The sequence below is a fragment of the Ovis aries genome, chromosome 15 (assembly GCF_016772045.2).
Source record: "Ovis aries strain OAR_USU_Benz2616 breed Rambouillet chromosome 15, ARS-UI_Ramb_v3.0, whole genome shotgun sequence".
NCBI lineage: Eukaryota > Metazoa > Chordata > Mammalia > Artiodactyla > Bovidae > Ovis > Ovis aries.
Genome location: NC_056068.1, coordinates 20,018,098 through 20,035,250, shown reverse-complemented (window position 1 = coordinate 20,035,250; position 17,153 = coordinate 20,018,098). Strand labels below are relative to the sequence as shown.

General features: G+C 38.8%; 1 protein-coding gene across 2 annotated transcripts in view; it reads left to right on the top strand.

Moving 5' to 3' along the window:
- Positions 1 to 216: 216 nt before the first annotated feature.
- Positions 217 to 17,153, top strand: part of RDX (radixin) — a 98,561-nt gene continuing 81,624 nt past the window's right edge. For both annotated transcript variants that reach the window (XM_015100904.3, XM_015100903.3), the window contains exon 1: positions 217 to 401. The gene's annotated coding sequence lies outside the window, so the exon portion shown is untranslated. The remainder of the gene's footprint in view (positions 402 to 17,153) is intronic.

The window sequence follows — 17,153 nt, the reverse complement described above, 5'->3', positions numbered from 1 at the left end:
CCCTGCCCGCGGGCGACGCCCGGGCCGGCGAGTGGCCGCGAGCCCGAGGGGCTGGGCGGGGCCGGGCCGGGGCGGGGCGCGGGCGGCGGGGTGGCGGCCGCCGCAGCGGCGTTGGCGCTCGGGCCGCGGCGCGAGGCCGGCCGGCCGGCAGGGGGAGGCGGGGGGCGCGGGGCGCGGGGCAGCCCCGCCTCTCCCCCGAGGAGCCGCCGGGCAGCCATATTGCGGAGCTGTCTGCGGTGGCGGCGGTACCTCTACTCTCCGGCGTCCCGGCGCTCGCTCCACCGCCGCCTCTCTCTCTCTCTCTCTCTCTCTCTCTCTCCCCTTGCCGCAGCCGCGACGCCCGCCGCCGCCGCGCAGCGCCCGGCCACTCTCGCGGCGGGAAGCAGCCGCCCGCTCCTGAGGTAAGCCGCCGGCGCGCTCCCTTCCCCCACGGCCGCTCCCGGGCTCCGCCGGAGCCGCTGAGGTGGCGGCGAGAAGTCGCGGCGCCCGGTGCTGCCCGCTGGCCTCGCCGCCAGGGCCGCGGCGCCGCTTGTCCTAACGGTCCGGCAGGCCAGGCCGCTCCTGCGGTCGCGGACGCCGCGAGGCTTGGCCGGCGTCTCGGCCGCGGCCTGAACACGCCGCGGCGAGCTGCTGCCCCCCGGGCGCGGGTCCGCCCTCCGCGTCGGCCCCGGGCTCGGTCGGGCTCCCGCCGCTCGGGCGCCGCCCCGGGCTCGGCCTGGCTCGTCCCTTCTAGGCAGTCTTGAGAATGCAGATTTAAGCGTAGAAAAAAATGACATAATTATTATCATTTTTTGCTGTGGTAGGAAAGGAATTTATTACCATTTCTCCCTGGTCTCCGATTTGAAAGCAAAGGTGTTGAATTACTAGAGAGCGTGAGTTCCGCCGTGGCGGCAAAGGGAGGTTGCGTGACGGGGCTCGGGGCGCGAGCGGCCCCCGCACCCGCGCGGCGGCCCTGGCGGCTCCGGCCCCGGCCCTACCTGCTGCTGCTGAAGTTGCGGGCGCCCCCCGAGCCCCGTAACTTTCTCGGATTTTGGATCTTAGACCGCAGTAGACAAGTTGAGTACATTACAGCCCCCTCTTCCTTTAAAGGGTTGTAAACGTAATTCTCAGGCTAACTTTGAAAGGGGCGGGGGTGGGGTGGGGTGGAACACTATATTATTTTAGTTTAAATAGAGCGCATCACATCCTATACAGATGTAGCATGGTTCTTTATTCACACCATGTATTGAGCGTTTTTTTCTTTTTTTAAAATACCATTAAGGACTGGTTATTAACGAGGCTGGAAATGTGTTGAAAGTCAGCTTCATCAACGATATGTTTTAAAATCTATCTACTTGAGATTTTTGTCGAAATGTTAATGAGTTCTGTGGCAATAGACAAGCATGATGTAAATGTAAATACCTAAGATAGTAAGCATTTGTTTGATAAACGAGCGCTCGAAAATAGGCATTGCAATCTATTGTTTACTGAGCATACATTTTTTTTAGAGCACTAAATACTCTTTTATATTTCGGATGGAGCTCTGAATGAACAATTGCCCCGTTCATTTGCTGGATAAATAATGGCTTAATCCGTTTACCATAACAGCATTATTAGAATTAAGAAGCGAGGCTAATATTCAGGGTTGCATTTACATTTTTTTTAGTACTACCTTATTTTCACGTGTGCTTTATCTTCCAAAGACTAATAATTACCGCAAATGTGGTAAAAACGTAAAAGATTTCTTTTGAAGTTAGTGGATTATAATTCATCTGTAAAATGAATTGCACTTTGTTTCTTTTGTTTAATTACTTTTGTAAAGTGCATAATGGTATTTAATAAACAATGTTTTTTTAGTGAGAGATGAATAGATACTCATTGAAATGCTTTACAGTATATTTAAATGAAACAAAATTTGTGGCATTTAGGAATGTTGAATTCTTGCCCTTGTGGATTATACATCGTTTTGTTCACTCCTGTGTTCCCAAGCATGGCAGAGCGTAGGAGAGGCTCAGAACTGAAATTAATTTCAGCATGGGGAAAATATGTTTAGTCTGTCCTTTGTTTTGGACATTTGCATTAACTGGAAATTAAATTGATATGTTTTTCCTGTGGTGGTGACAAATGACAGACTGCTATTCTTTCTCTCTTTTGCTAACACTCAGTAGTATCAGAGAACAAGGATTATTTCTTGATTTTTTGCTTCTCTATTCCCAGGAGCAGAATTGGCTTTTATTATCCATTTTTATCTTTGGCAGGCGGTTGAAATGAAAGTCTGTATGCATTTTATCTTAATTTCAGATCTGAATCTTCTAATATAATCTAATGTAATTTTCTAGTACAGTAGAGTCTGAAATCTTCAGTTAGGATGGGAGTCAACTTTTTTCATTTATTTTTAACTTAATTCAACTTAACATACATCATTTCAAAATGACAAATTTTAATCGATATTTCCCAAAGACCAAAGCCTAAAACAAAGTGTCCTGTTAAGACTGTGAGGATAGTCATGTTGGGGAACATACTTGATAGGGAATAGTTAATATAATACTATGGTATTGGTGTCGATCTAGGAAGTCAAGAAAGTCACCCTTTCTTGGATGGCTTGGACATCCTGCAGCCCAGTAGCTCTTCTCAGGACCCTGATAACTACCCTTGGCTTACTGGAGTCAGTGGAACTGGATTGGACTGCTGTAGATTACACTCTTACAAGGTGATTTTAAACCTCACCGTGTCAGAAGCCCTTTAGGGGAACTTCCCTAACTTCTGCCTCAAGTATATGTTCAGTTGAGTGGTAGGTGGCTCGTCTGACCCCAGAGATTTCCTCAGTTTCTAGCCTCTTTCAGAGGAATCCTGCTTTACTGTTTATATTAGTTCTTGGTATATTTTTCAATATTCATTTACATTGCATATATTTTAAACCACTTTAAATGACTGTAAAATTAATAAATTTTATGACAAACTTAAAAAAATCAGAAAGATGTTAAAAGTTCTCCCCAACTTCCCAGAACACCCCCCAGTCTTGTTTTTCAGAGGTAATTGCTATTAGCCATTCCTCCTATGTAGAAAATGGCAATATTTATGGAAGGGTAAATATATACTTTATATATATATCCCTTATTTGCAATTTTAAAGTCTTTAAAAGTAAGGTTATTTTGTAACAAACAGTGAAAGGATGTTTGTTTATTACTGTGTTTAGTATTCAGTACTTAATATTTCTTGGATTTTTCATCATTTAAAGTCAAAATGGAATTTCCTATAAGAAGTGTTTACGTACCTGTGTAAATTTTTTTCATGATTGAAGGTGAATTCACTTTTTGTTTTCTTCCTAGGGAATGGTATATAACTGACACTGGAAAATATCCTTTAAAAAAGGGTTTATGATTTTGGATAGTGAAATGTCCCTATGATAGATGTAGCTTTTTGCCTGGAAACTGTTTGGAAAGAAAGTATGGTTCATATGATTCACTTCTTTATTTCTTCGTTCTTTTTGATAGCGAATCCAGTCTTTCACTTCTTAGAGGGTTTTTTTCAGGTTAGCATTTGTATAGGTTTTTTTTTTTTTTTTTTACTATTACTCATTTTTGAGTACATTGGGCCTTAGTTGGTGTCTTTGTGCTGCATGAGGGATCTCTCCTTGCTGAGCGCGGGCCTAGTTGAAGTGCATGGGCTCCAGAGCGATTGGGCTCTGTAGTTGTGACCTGTGGGCCTAGTTGGCCCTGTGGCATGTGGGATCCTAGTTCCTCCTCCTTCTTTGGAAGGTGGACTCTTAACTGCTGGACTACCAGGGAAGTCCCTGTATAGGTGTGTTTTTTTGTGTTTGTTTTTTTGAATAGTCAATATTTATAGAAGTTCTTGCAAATTCATAGAATTTTAACTTTTTTTAGCAGAATTCTAAAGTACATTTTATAGAAGCTAGTTATATATGTCAATAAGGTCATTGGACTTTTCTTTTACATCAGGTGCTCTAATATAAATAGGATGCTCTAGAAACATTGGTTGCTTTTCTGCATAATTTACATATATTTGAAATAAAAAACTTTTAGCTCTAGTAAAGTTGATTTATTGGAAAATGACATTATCTTTACTGTTAACTGGAGAAGAGATCAGCAAGCTAATTTGTAGACCAAATTCAGCCCACTACCTGTTTTTGTAAATAAAGTTTTATTTCAACACATGATAACTCATTGGTTTGCCTGTTGTCTATGGTTGCTACTGTGCTACCACAGAGAGTAGTTGCAAAAGGTTTTGTGGGCCACAAAACCTAAAAGGTTTACTTAATCTGGCCCTTTGCAGAGAAGTTGGCTGACTCCTGCTTTAAGGTATCATTCATACATTTGAACGTTTATAATCATATGCCAGATATTCTTTGCATTTGTTAAGTAAGATAATGAGACCATCACACTTTAATGGGAATATACTTGTGCCATTTTATATGCCATGACATGTATTTAAATGCTGTTTGTGTATATAAACTGTAATTCATATACAGTGTAACAGCATTGTAAGCATAGTTTTTTGTGATGTGAATTTTTGTTTTGTACTAAAAAAAAAAAAAAGAAAAAAACTTCTTGTGTTTCTGCGGATTAGCTGATAACCTTTTGATAACCAGAGTAATTTTTTGTAATCAGAAATCCGGGTAGTACTCAGAATGATGTGGGCACGAGTGTAATAGAGGGACTGTTAAAAGGGAGAATGGGGACATAGGAGATCTCAGCCCTGGTTAATTGAATCCAGTCATGCCTTGGCTTTTATTGAAAGTGTGGGATGGGCTAAACTTTCATTAGCCATCCTTAGCAGTCTTGATATTTAAGCTGTTTCTAGATTCTAGACTGAAGGAAACTATAAAATTTTAGTTTGGTTATTAAGCAAAGTTGGCACTCCAAATCTGTGCATTCTCCCAACCTTGATTGAAAATATTCCGTGGGGGTGGGGGAGAGTTCTTGAAAGTTCCAAAAAGTAAAACTTGAAAGCCACATGCTGGCAAGTATTTACATTGTATTTACAATTGTTTACATAGCATTTAGCATTGGGCTTCCCTGGTAGCTTAGAGGTTAAAGCGTCTGCCTGCAATGCAGGAGACCCAGGTTCCATCCCTGGGTTGGGAAGTTCCCCTGGAGAAGGAAATGGCAACCCACTCCAGGATTCTTGCCTGGAGAATCCCATGGACAGAGGAGCCTGGTGGGCTACAGTCCACGGGGTCGCAAAGAGTCGGACACAACTGAGCGACTTCACTTCACTAGTATTGTATTTACAGTTATTTACATAGTACTTACATTGTATTAGGTATTATAAGTAATGTAGAGATAATTTAAAGTATATGGGAGGATTTGTATAGGTTATATGCAGATATATTTTATACGTATGTGTGTGCATGCTAAGTCTCTTCAGTTCAGTTCCTTCACTCAGTTGTGTCCGGCTCTTTGAGACCCCATAGACTGCAGCACGCCAGGCCTCCCTGTCCATCACCGACTCCCAGAGTTTACTCAAACTCATGTCCATTGAGTTGGTGATGCCATCCAACCATCTCATCCTCTGTTGTCCCCTTCTCCTGCCTTCAGTCTTTCCCAGCATCAGGGTCTTTTCAAATGAGTCAGTTCTTCGCATCAGGTGGCCAAAGTATTGGAGTTTCAGCTTCAGCATCAGTCCTTCCAATAAATATTCAGGACTGATTTCCTTTAGGATGGACTGGTTGGATCTCCTTGCAGTCCAAAGGACTCTGAAGAGTCTTCTCCAACACCACAATTAAAAAGCATCAATTCTTCAGTGCTCAGCTTTCTTTATAGTTCAACCTCACATCCATACATGACTACTAGAAAAACCATAGCTTTGACTAGATGGACTTTGTTGGTAAAGTAATATCTCTGCTCTTCAATATGCTCTTTAGGTTGTCATAACTTTTCTTCCAAGGAGCAAGCATCTTTTAATTTCATTTTTATTTAATTTTTTAATTTAAATTTTAATTTAAAGTCTCGTCAGTTGTGTCCAACTCTTTGTGACCCTATGGATTGTAGCCTGCCAGGCTCCTCTGTCCATAGAATTCTCCAGGCAAGAATACTGAAGTGGGTTGCTCTGCCCTCCTCCAGGGGATCTTCCCAACCCAGGGATTGAACCCTAGTCTCCTATGTCTCCTACATTGGCAGGTGGGTTCTTCACCACTAGTGCCACCTGGGAAGCCCATATATGTATAAAGATATACATGTACACGTATTTTTATAAGGGGCTTGAACATTTCTAGATTCTGGTGTCTGCAGGAGAGTCCTGGAACCAATCCCCAGTGAGTACCAAGGGATGACTGTATACCTGAAGTGCTTACCATTTATATCTAATTACTAAGCAGCATGACAATTATAGATATTAAATGTGTCGAATTAACTGGCCTTTAAATTTGATGGTCAAATTAAATGAGATTATTGAAAGAGTCTTAAGTGGGATGATAAAGGCCTGAATTTGGAAGACATAGTTAGAGTTTTTATTTTTTTCCCCAACATTCATAGTTGCTGTTTCTTGTAGCCTGTTGCTTATTAGTTCACTCATCTGAGAGGAAAATAACTGACCTTGATAATAATCAACAGAAAAGTTCCAGTGAATATTATGTACTTAATTTACTAACAAACATCTGAGGCCCTACTGTGAGCCAGACACCATTCCAGTTTCTCAGAAGGGAGATCAAATATCTCAGAAGTTAGAAACTTAGTGATAGGACTGCCATGAAACCTTAATGACTGCATCACAGAGTACTGTCTAATTTTAAAGATATTTCAGAAACATACTGACTTTATTCTGCTTTGAAAATTAAGTTACTGTAATAGCTGGTGTTTCAAAACATGTGGAGAGAATTCCTCAGGTCAGTTTGAGATGTTTCTTGTTTCCTGTACCTAGGGAACTTTCTTGAACCTCTTTGTTTTCCCATTTATAAACATTTATTATATGAATTTTTGATGTTTCTTTAAATGTAAAGTGAAGAAATTGGACTGGATTTAGCTTTCTTACCTTTCAACATTTACAATTAATATTTGCAAATGATACTGTGTTGTTTTTATATCCTCCTAGGAAGTAATACAGGTATAGTGTTTTCTCTTTTTTAAGTTTAAAAAATTCATTTAGGAAAGAATTTAGATACAGTGTAAAACCTAGCTTTCTGCTTTATGTTTGTTTTAGGTTCTAGAAATTTGCTTTGCATTTCCAGTAACGTGTGTATTGCTCAAAAATGTTGAATATTTTGTTTCCTTGCACAGAAATCAGTTCCTACATAAGTACTTAATACCTTATTTAGAACTGCATGTCTCCCTTACAGGAAATGATTTTACAAAGGTAATTACATCAATATACCCCACTCCAGTACTCTTGCCTGGAAAATCCCATGGATGGAGGAGCCTGGTGGGCTGCAGTCCATGAGGTCGCTAAGAGTCGGACACGACTGAGCGACTTCACTGTCACTTTTCAGTTTCATGCATTGGAGAAGGAAATGGCAACCCACTCCAGTGTTCTTGCCTGGAGAATCCCAGGGATGAGGGAGCCTGGTGGGCAGCCGTCTATGGGGTCGCACAGAGTCGGACACTACTGAAGCGACTTAGCAGCAACAGCATCTTTAGAAGTAGTCTTTTTGACCTGAAAACAATAGAGGAAAGAGCTTTAACTTCTTGAAATGCTCTGGTAATTGGGGTGAGCGTCTCTAGAATGATGTCAGACAAACGCAGAATAGGATAGCCGAAAGAGCACAGGACTTGGACAAAGAGGACTTCTGGCTTTGTTGACTAGCCTTATTACCTTGGGCAAGTGACTTATTTGAATCTTCATTTGCTTAGTTAGAAGAACAAGGGATTGTGACTCTTACCTTGGTCAGAAGGAGGAAGGGCAGTTATTAGGAAGATTAGATAATGTAGGTAAAGTGGCTGAAGAGTGAGCTTTCTGCAAATAATTCCATTTTCTACCCTTGTCCTTGCTTTTGGCCTTGTTTCTTTTTTGGAGCTAAAATTCTTGTCCTCTGCTTCTCTTGGAAAGTCACATGGCATTATGTAGGGAAGTACATTATTACTGCTATTAGATTCAGTACTTAACAGAGCTAAAAAATTTAATAAATAGTTCTTCGTATATTTGAGGTTTTAAAACTGTAGGTCTGTAAACTTGAATAGAGAGAAAAGTTACATCTTTACATGTTTTCTTCCATTATGAATGTGGGCAGCAGTAGCAGAGACTGTTTCTAATAGAAATTGTAGATATTTTCATGATGCATTATTGTTGCGTATCTCAGAATGATGTTTAATACCCATCATTACTTAAAGTTTAATTATTAGATACACTGGTAGATATTTATTTAAAGATTAATAAAGCACATATATTACTGTATCATAAATTTGTGCATTTTATATTTTTGATAGTTATAGTTCAATATAATTGGCTTTTTATGTGATACTGTGTTATTTTATGTGTTTAAAAGATACTTTTCTAGGAAGGAGTTCATAGACTTAACAGAGGTCCCATGTTGGGGGAGAAAAGTGATTAAGAACTCTTTTTTGGTAGATGCCATTATTCCATTAATTTGACTGCCAGAATTACCTAGTTAATTCAGTTTGTACTTTATTATCCTGTTTCTCAATCTCCAGTAAGGAGGCAGAGGAATCCTTTTGTAATTTTATGGTCTTTGGAGAGACCACATTTATATTCAGAGATGAGGTCTCAAAAGACAGAAAGAAAAAGTACAGTTATGCTTGTGGAAAAGAATATCTTAAGAATAAAATTAGGCATTCTCGTATAAATTATTGAAGCATCGTTGTAGGCCTAGTATGGACAGACTTAACACCTGTTTTACCACCTGACAGGTGGGGAGAGTCTACTGTTGTGGAGGTATTAAATGTGAGGCTGTTTTTCCATTGTAGGGAAGAAAAGAGGCTGTTTTAGGGTGACCCTCAGAGTTAAAGGACGAAGAAGAGAAAGTTTTATATGAATGTTTTGTCTCTGAACTATGGCACCATGTTTGAGTACGTGTTTATGCATTTTCTGGAAATGAGAGATGTGTATGTTTGCGGCGTCTGTTAATCCCTTTTGCCATGACTGCCTCATTGCTTCTGTGGGAGCCAGTATAGAAAAGAGGTTGGGTGAGACCCCTAAGAAATTTAGAAAGAGTGGGGAGGAAGGAGTAGATTTTTTTTCAATAATTATTTGTTATGAGGGTAAGGGGAGAAGAGTTTGTTTTTACTATATATCGTTGATATACAGTGGTTAAGTGATTATATGCTGTCATTTTTCTAGAGAAGAAAGCAAGGAAGGCAATGAAACACAGTTTTCAAGATGAACCAGTTAGAGGTATAAACCGAGGACATGTATCTAGGTACCTTGGCTTTTCATGTGACATTTTATTAAATTGTTCATTCTGCTACTAACAGGTGCCATTTTCAAGGGAAAAAATGTGCTAATATAATCATAGGAGGACTAGAAATGTACTATTGAGGTTGAATAATATTATGATAAATATTTTTTAATGATCCCTAAATTGGCTAAAATCTTAGGATTTAACTACATTTATACACAGCCTGGTGGGCTGCCATCTATGGGGTACAGAGCAGCAGTATACACAGGTTCATCCTAAAAAATTTAAGGTAGAATTCTTATGTATAGCATGATAGAAATAAATTGGTATGTAGTGAAATATATTTTTAAAATTCTTATTTGATTTTTAAAATTAGTAGTGTGATGAAAAATAAGACTCTAGTTAGTATTAAATGCTCAGTTCTGTATATCCAAAATCCCTTGTAAGGATACCTGCTTTTTTACTTAGTTATAATAAGTGACTATGTATTCTGCATTTTTACTTATCCTTATGTAAATGTTGACACAGTTTGTCCATCTTACCATGTAATTTCAACATTACTTTAATTGTGATTTTGATTTTAATCATTGGCTGTTATAATATCGTTGTACTGGTGAGAATATCTTAGTACAGTTTGCTTTGTTTTATATATTTATTTATTTGGAGTATACGCCAAAGTAGATTTCCTGTTCAAAGAAGCTTTGTTGCTTTTGTTATATATTGACAACTTATTTTCCAGAAATATGGAGTCAGTTTATGATGCTACTTGATTTTCAAGAGAGAACACTGGTCTGAAAATATGTATTTTAGAAACTTCTTTTAGAAGTCAACTATATCCTTATTTGCAGAGGCTTTTTGTTAGGCCATTTACTTTCCACAGTTCATATAGATCAGTTAGGCTTGTTGGAGATTTTAAAAGCTTACTTAGCGTGTGTGTAAACCTGGTTTTGTGTATGTTGGCCTGTGATATATTTGTTTTATGTCACCAGAGTGTTCATACTAAACCTAAAACTTCAGTAGGGTTATTTTGCTTAAAAAGTCCTTTTCTAAAGAGTGTAGCTTGAAGTAACTCTAATATGACAAACTTGGATAAATTGTTTCTTTAGGGAAAAGGAAACTTAATTATTTACCTTCAACCTTTTTATTAAATAAAAAAATTACCTTTCTTATTTACCTTTATTTAATTCCAGTAATTGATTAAAACATAACTTTAAGAAGTTCTGCAAAATCTTACGTATGTGATATTTATTTACCTGCCTAGCTGATCCTATGTTTGATGAATACTCTTACTGTAATTTGAGTGCTTCAACTTAGTTTATAGTCTGGCATGCAAGTAATGCTCACTTTTTCCCTTTGTTCTTGTTTACCAGTGAGACCTGGCACAGGAAGGGCTCAGTAGCCATATGGTTTAGCAAATAACAATGATCAGAAGCAAGCTCTCTTGAGTATCTGCTGACTTCTCTAGGGTGTGGCCATGGGGTCTGATATGGTAATAGAGTGCTAAATCAAGAGGGTAAAAATTGATTGGTTGTTGTTCAGTTTCTAAGTACTTTCTGGCTCTTTGCAACCCAATGAATTGTACTGTCTCCCAGCGTTTGCTCAAACTCATATGCTTTGAATCGGTGATGGCATCAGACCATCTCATCCTCTGCTGCCGCCTGGTCCTCCTGCCCTCAATCTTTCCCAGCATCAGGGTCTTTACTAGTGAGTGGGCTCTTTGTATCAGGTGGCCAGAGTTTAGGAGTGCTTCAGCATCAGTTCCTTCCAATGTATATTCAGGATTGATTTCCTTTAGGATTGACTGGTTTGATCTCTTTGCAGTCCAAGAGATTCTCAGGAGTCTTTTCTAGCACCATAATTCGAAAGCATTAATTCTTTGGCACTCAGCCTTTTTTATGGTCCAGCTCTCACATCCCTACATGACTACTGGAAAAACCAGAGCTTTGACTATATGGATTTTTGTCAGCAAAGTGATGTCTCTGCTTTTTATTATGCTGTCTAGGTTTTTCATGGAGCTTCCCTTGTGGCTCAGCTTGTAAAGAATCTGCCTGCAATGTGGGAGATCTGGGTTTCATCCCTGGGTTGGGAAGATCCCCTGGAGAAGGGAATGGCTACCTGCTCCAGTATTCTGGCCTGGGTGATTCCATGGACTGTATAGTCCATGGGGTTGCAAAGAACCAGACACGACTGACTTTCACTGGGTTTGTCAGTGAAAGCTTTTCTCCCAGGAAGCAAACGTCTTTTAATTTCATGGCTGCAGTCACCATCCACAGTGATTTTGGAGCCCAGGAAAATAAAATCTCTCACTATTTCCATGTTTTCCCATCCTGTTTGCCATGAAGTAATGGGACCAGATGCCCATGGTCTTAGTTTTTTGAATGTTGAATTTTAAGCCGGCTTTTCACTCTCCTCTTTTACCCTCATCAGGAATCCCTTTAGTTCCTCTTCACTACCTGCCATTAGAGTGGTATCTGCATATATGAAGTTGCTGATAAATTTTCCAGCAGTCTTGATTCCAGCCTCTGAGTCATCCAGCCCAGTTTGTTGCATGATGTACTCTGCATAGAAGTTGAATAAGCAGTGTGACAATATACAGCCTTGACTTACTCCTTTCCCAATTTTGAACCAGCCTATTATTCCATTTTTGGTTCTAACTGTTGCTACGTGTCTGAATACAAGTTTCTCAGGAGGCAGGTAAGGTGGTCTGGTATTCCCATCTCTTTAAGAATTTTGTGATCCGCACAGTCAGAGGCTTTAGTGTAGTCAATGAAGCAGAAGTAGATGTTTTTCTGGAATTCCCTTGCTTTTTCTATGATTCAACAGATATTGGCAGTTTGATCTCAGGTTTCTCTGCCTTTTCTCTGGTTCCTCTGCCTTTTCTAAATCCATCTTATACATCTGGAAGTTCTTGGTTCATAGACTGTTGAAGCCTATCTTGATGGATTTTGAGCATGACCTTGCTAGCATGTGAAATGAGCACAGTTGTATGGTAGTTTGAAATTCTTTGAGATTGGAGTGAAAACTGACGTTTTCCAGTCCTGTCGTCACTGCTGAGTTTTCCAAATTGGCTGGCATGTTGAGTGCAGCACTTTCACAGCATCATCTTCTAGGGTTTGAAATAGCTCACCTGGAATTGCATCACCTCCACTAGCTTTGTTGTTCATGATGCTTCCTAAGGCCCACTTCATGCTCCAGGATATCTGGCTGTAGGTAAGTGACCACGCCATTGTGGTTGTCTGGGTCATTAAGATCTTTTTTTGTATAGTTCTTCTGTGTATTCTTGCCACCTCTTCTTAATCTTTTCTGCTTCTGTTAGGTCCTTGCTGTTTCTGTCCTTTATTTTCTTGAAGAGAACATTGATCTAGGGCAATTAAAATTTCTGGTTCTGTACTCTGGTAGGAGCAAACCTGAAATACTTCTGTAAGGTTACATAGACAGCTCAGGGCTTACAGAAATCCCACACTGGGGAGTGGGTTAGGGACGTGAGCTTTCTGACCAAAATTATAAACTCCATAAAGAAACAAATCATAATGAATTGGAAACAAAGTTTTATAGGGATATAAAATAAACTTTGTAGGGATAAAAGGATTCAGTGCAAATTATAAAATAGTATAGCATTAAAAATTTTTTAAGAGACTAAAAGTGAATTTTTAGAAGTTTATATAATTACTTAAACGTTTAATGTAGTGGACAGGTAAAACATTAAGAACACCTGCAGAGAATTAGTGACTGGAGGAGTGTTACACAGAAAGGTAAAGAGATGAAAAGTATGAATTTGTAGCCATGGGTTAGAAAACAAGACAGTCATTATGTATCTAATTAAAGAATTGCTGACTGGGAGAGACAGTGGCTAATAATTTTCCAGAATTTGAGACAAGCATGAGTCTTCAGAATAAGAAAGCTTACCAAATCCTCAGCAAGAGAAATAGAAGCAAATCTGAAGAATGTGCTCACACACACAATCTTACAGGAAAGCAGAGAGAAAAAGCATACCTGGAATAGATTAAATTGATGGCAGACTTTTCATCAGTAACAGATGCCACGAGAAAACTAGTATTTTCCAAATACTGAGAGAATAACAGTTGATTTAGAATTTTATATGCTATTGAATTATTAATGAAAAAAGGAAGAATTTATTACAAAGATACAATAATTCTAAACCTTTACTTACCTAATAACATAGCGTTAATTGCTTGCTAGGTCACACAGTCTTGTCTGACTCTTTGCAACCCCATGGATTGTAGCCTGCCAGTCTCTCTGTCCATGGGATTCTCTAGGCAAGAATACTGGAGTGGGTTGCCATGCCCTTCTCCAGGGGATCTTCACAACCCAGGGATCAAACCCAGGTCTCCTGCATTGCAGACAGTTTCATGACGTTCTGAGCCACCAGGGAAGCCCAATAACATAGCCTGTTCAGTTCAGTTCAGTCGCTCAGTTGTGTCCGACTCTTTGTGACCCCATGAATCGCAGCACGCCAGACCTCCCTGTCCATCACCAACTCCCGGAGTTCACTCAGACTCATGTCCATCGAATCAGTGATGCCATCCAGCCATCTCATCCTCTGTCATCCCCTTCTCCTGCCCCCAATCCCTCCCAGCATCAGAGTCTTTTCCAGTGAGTCAGGTCTTCACATGAGGTGGCCAAAGTACTGGAGTTTCAGCTTTAGCATCATTCCTTCCAAAGAAATCCAAGGGCTGATCTCCAGAATGGACTGGTTGGACCTCCTTGCAGTCCAAGGGACTCTAAAGAGTCTTCTCCAACACCACAGTTCAAAAGCATCAATTCTTTGGCGCTCAGCCTTCTTCACAGTCCAGCTCTCACATCCATACATAAACCATATAAAAAATGAAATTAAAAAACTGGCAATTCAGAAGAAGAAATTAACATCCACAATCAGTTGAGAAAAGGTAATACATTTTTTTCTCAATTTGATCAGCTAAACTGAAGGGACTTCCTGAGTGGTGCTAGTGGTAAAGAACCCACCTGCCAATGCAGGAGACTTAAGAGACACAGGTTTGATTTCTGGGTCGGGAAGATCGCCTGGAGAAGGAAATAGCAACCCACTCCAGTACTCTTGCCTGGAGAATCCCATGGACAGTTGGAGGGCTACAGTCCTTAGGGTCGCAAACAGTCACATGACTAGAGTGACTTAGCATACAAACTAAACTGAAAGTAGACTGGAAACACAACATTAAATACTTGATCCGGCCTGATCTAACTTATCGAATGCAAGCATACATTGTTTTCATTTATATCCGGAACAGTCAAAAAGGAAACTAAACTGACCAAGCACTAGATACAATGGAAATGAATTCTTTGACTGTAGAATATAATAAACGTAGAAATAAACGTAGTCTCTGCCCCCAGGACTCTAACCATTCTGTTTGAAAATTTAAAACTTAGTAGTGAGTAGAAATTATAATTGGACACTGAAGCATCTAGAGTTAAATAATAATGAGAGTGGTATAGAAAAATAGAAGAGTTTTAAATATAAGATATTTTTCCCCCTAGTTATTTCCCCCGAAAGGAGACTTAGATTTGTTTTCATAGAAACTGTCTCATTGCAAGATGTTTTGTCTTAAGCATGGATGTACTGTTTAAGAAACTGACCTGAAATGCCTTTAGTACATTTCAGTTTGGAAAGCTCATAGAGCCCATCTGATAAGTGTGAAAAGGAGGCTGAGAAGTTTAGGGGAGAACTGGTTTTTAAAAAGTCACTTAAAAATAACACACCTAGTTATGCTGTGTGGATATTAAAATATATTCCAACAATACAAATAGGAAAATATAAAGTCCTACTAAGGTTTCATATAAGTGAGTAGTTGTGGCTTAAGATGAAAATTTTAGTGATAGAATCAAAAAGTACTTTATGTAATCTGGAAAACACCATGACTTCAAAAATTTGATTAAAATGTTTGTGTTTTGTGTTTGAGGAATTTAGATTATTTTACATAATCAGGTAATGATTTTAAAGTAGTCTCAGTGGCAAAATAGGGAGATCACTTTAAATTTGGAATATCCTTATGGTGGAATGTATTTAGTTTGTGACCTTAATGCATATATTAGCAAAAAGATTGGAAATTACTTAGGTAGTCTTTCAGTTTCAGGGATTAGAAAATTAGCCACAGAGTCAAAGCCAACTACTGAGAAGAAAAGTGAAGAGAAGTAGGACAGAAATTAATAAAGCAGAGAAATAAGCAGATTGATAAAACTGAAAGCTGGTTTTAGACATAAATGAAGCAAACTCCTGGCAAGATTAATTGATCAAAAAGAAAGACAAAATGGACAGTATTAGGAATGGAAAGGGGATCATCATGTAGATGTAGTAGAGATACTTAAGAAACATAGGGAAGATGCTATGAATATAGAAACATGTCACTAAGGCTTGCAGAAAAACAGATTTGACTATGGGCTGTAGAGGTTTAAGCTGTGTTATAGACATGCTGTATTTGAGGTGTCATTTAGATGCTGAGCAAGCCAAGTTAGCTAAGCAAGACTAGAGATACAGATTTGGGAGTTACTAGCTTATAAATGGATGTCCCTAGTGGCTCAGATGGTAAAGAATCTGCCTGCAGTGCAGGAGATGGTGTAAAAGGTTGGTTGTGTGGCTGTTTCAAGACCTGAGATGATCTGATAGTAGGGATTAAAGGGAGGATTTAGAAGTGGAAGCCAGGACTGAAGTACAGTAAAGTTCATGAAAGTAGGTGATCGTAGATACTCCGGATCTATCATTTCCTGCAGCAAGAGGGAGATGAGATAGTTCATGCTTCTCACTGAATTTCATACCCGATTGTATTAGGTGACGAATTTCTCATGATGAAGTTCCCTCTGTAGGGAGGTTTATTAGCATGTGATCAGCTAAAATTTAGAGAAATGACCTTATTTTGATCCTTTGTTTTTATTTTAATTTGAAGAATTTTCATTTTTATTAAAGTAGTATCTTAAAAGGGAGTTAATATATTTTTTAAATTCAAAATTAATTGTATGTTTATCAGTAGTTCATAGTGTAATGAATAAAAGTTCTTGACAGATATTACTTGTATATAGTGATTTTCAGGTAATTATATACTACTTAAAATAGGTTTTCAAATTGGAATGATAATCAGTTTTTTTCTGGACAGTTAAATGGTTAAGAATGTTAGATCTTTTGGTGGTTTTATATAGGGAAAACCCAATTTTGTTAGATGTTTTTAAAAAAACTTACCCTAAAATAGCATGTTTTCCATGGATTAAGATTTAGTTCTGTTGCCTTAGTGGGTGAAGGTATAATTTAATGTTGGTCTTAAGGACACTTCTGTATTTTAGTGAAGGCCATTATCTTGCTGGTGAGTAGCGTGCTGGTTGCTAGTGTGGAGACTAAGGCTGTTTATATCCACCTTAGGTGAAAAAGTTACTTTTAACATATTTGTCTCTACTTGGACTTTTAAACTTTCAAGGAGGAAAAGTAATTTTCTTTAAAAATTTATCTTTGTGTGATTTACATTAATCAGTATTTCCTTTTTTGTCTTTGACAGTTTTCTGGAGTTGATTTCTTTAGACTCTGAATCAGTTCTCTGCTGTCCCTCTCTCTACCAGTCTGGGCACAGGGGAGGACTTGACTTGGAAAGAGAATTTGGGCTCTTAGTAATCTTTCCTTTTTACTGTGTGTTATCTGTAATTAAATAAACTTTTAGTTGATAATCAAGGTGCTTTTATATTTTTATATAGTATGTTATTTGAGATGTGTGCTATTTTAAATCACCAATGTAAGTATTTTTAAAGCATGAGAAATAATAGAAGACATTGAAAATCAGAATAAAATGAGAACTTAACATTTTAAAATGTGAGTTTAAAATTTTATTTAATCTGTACTAATTATATTGTTAAA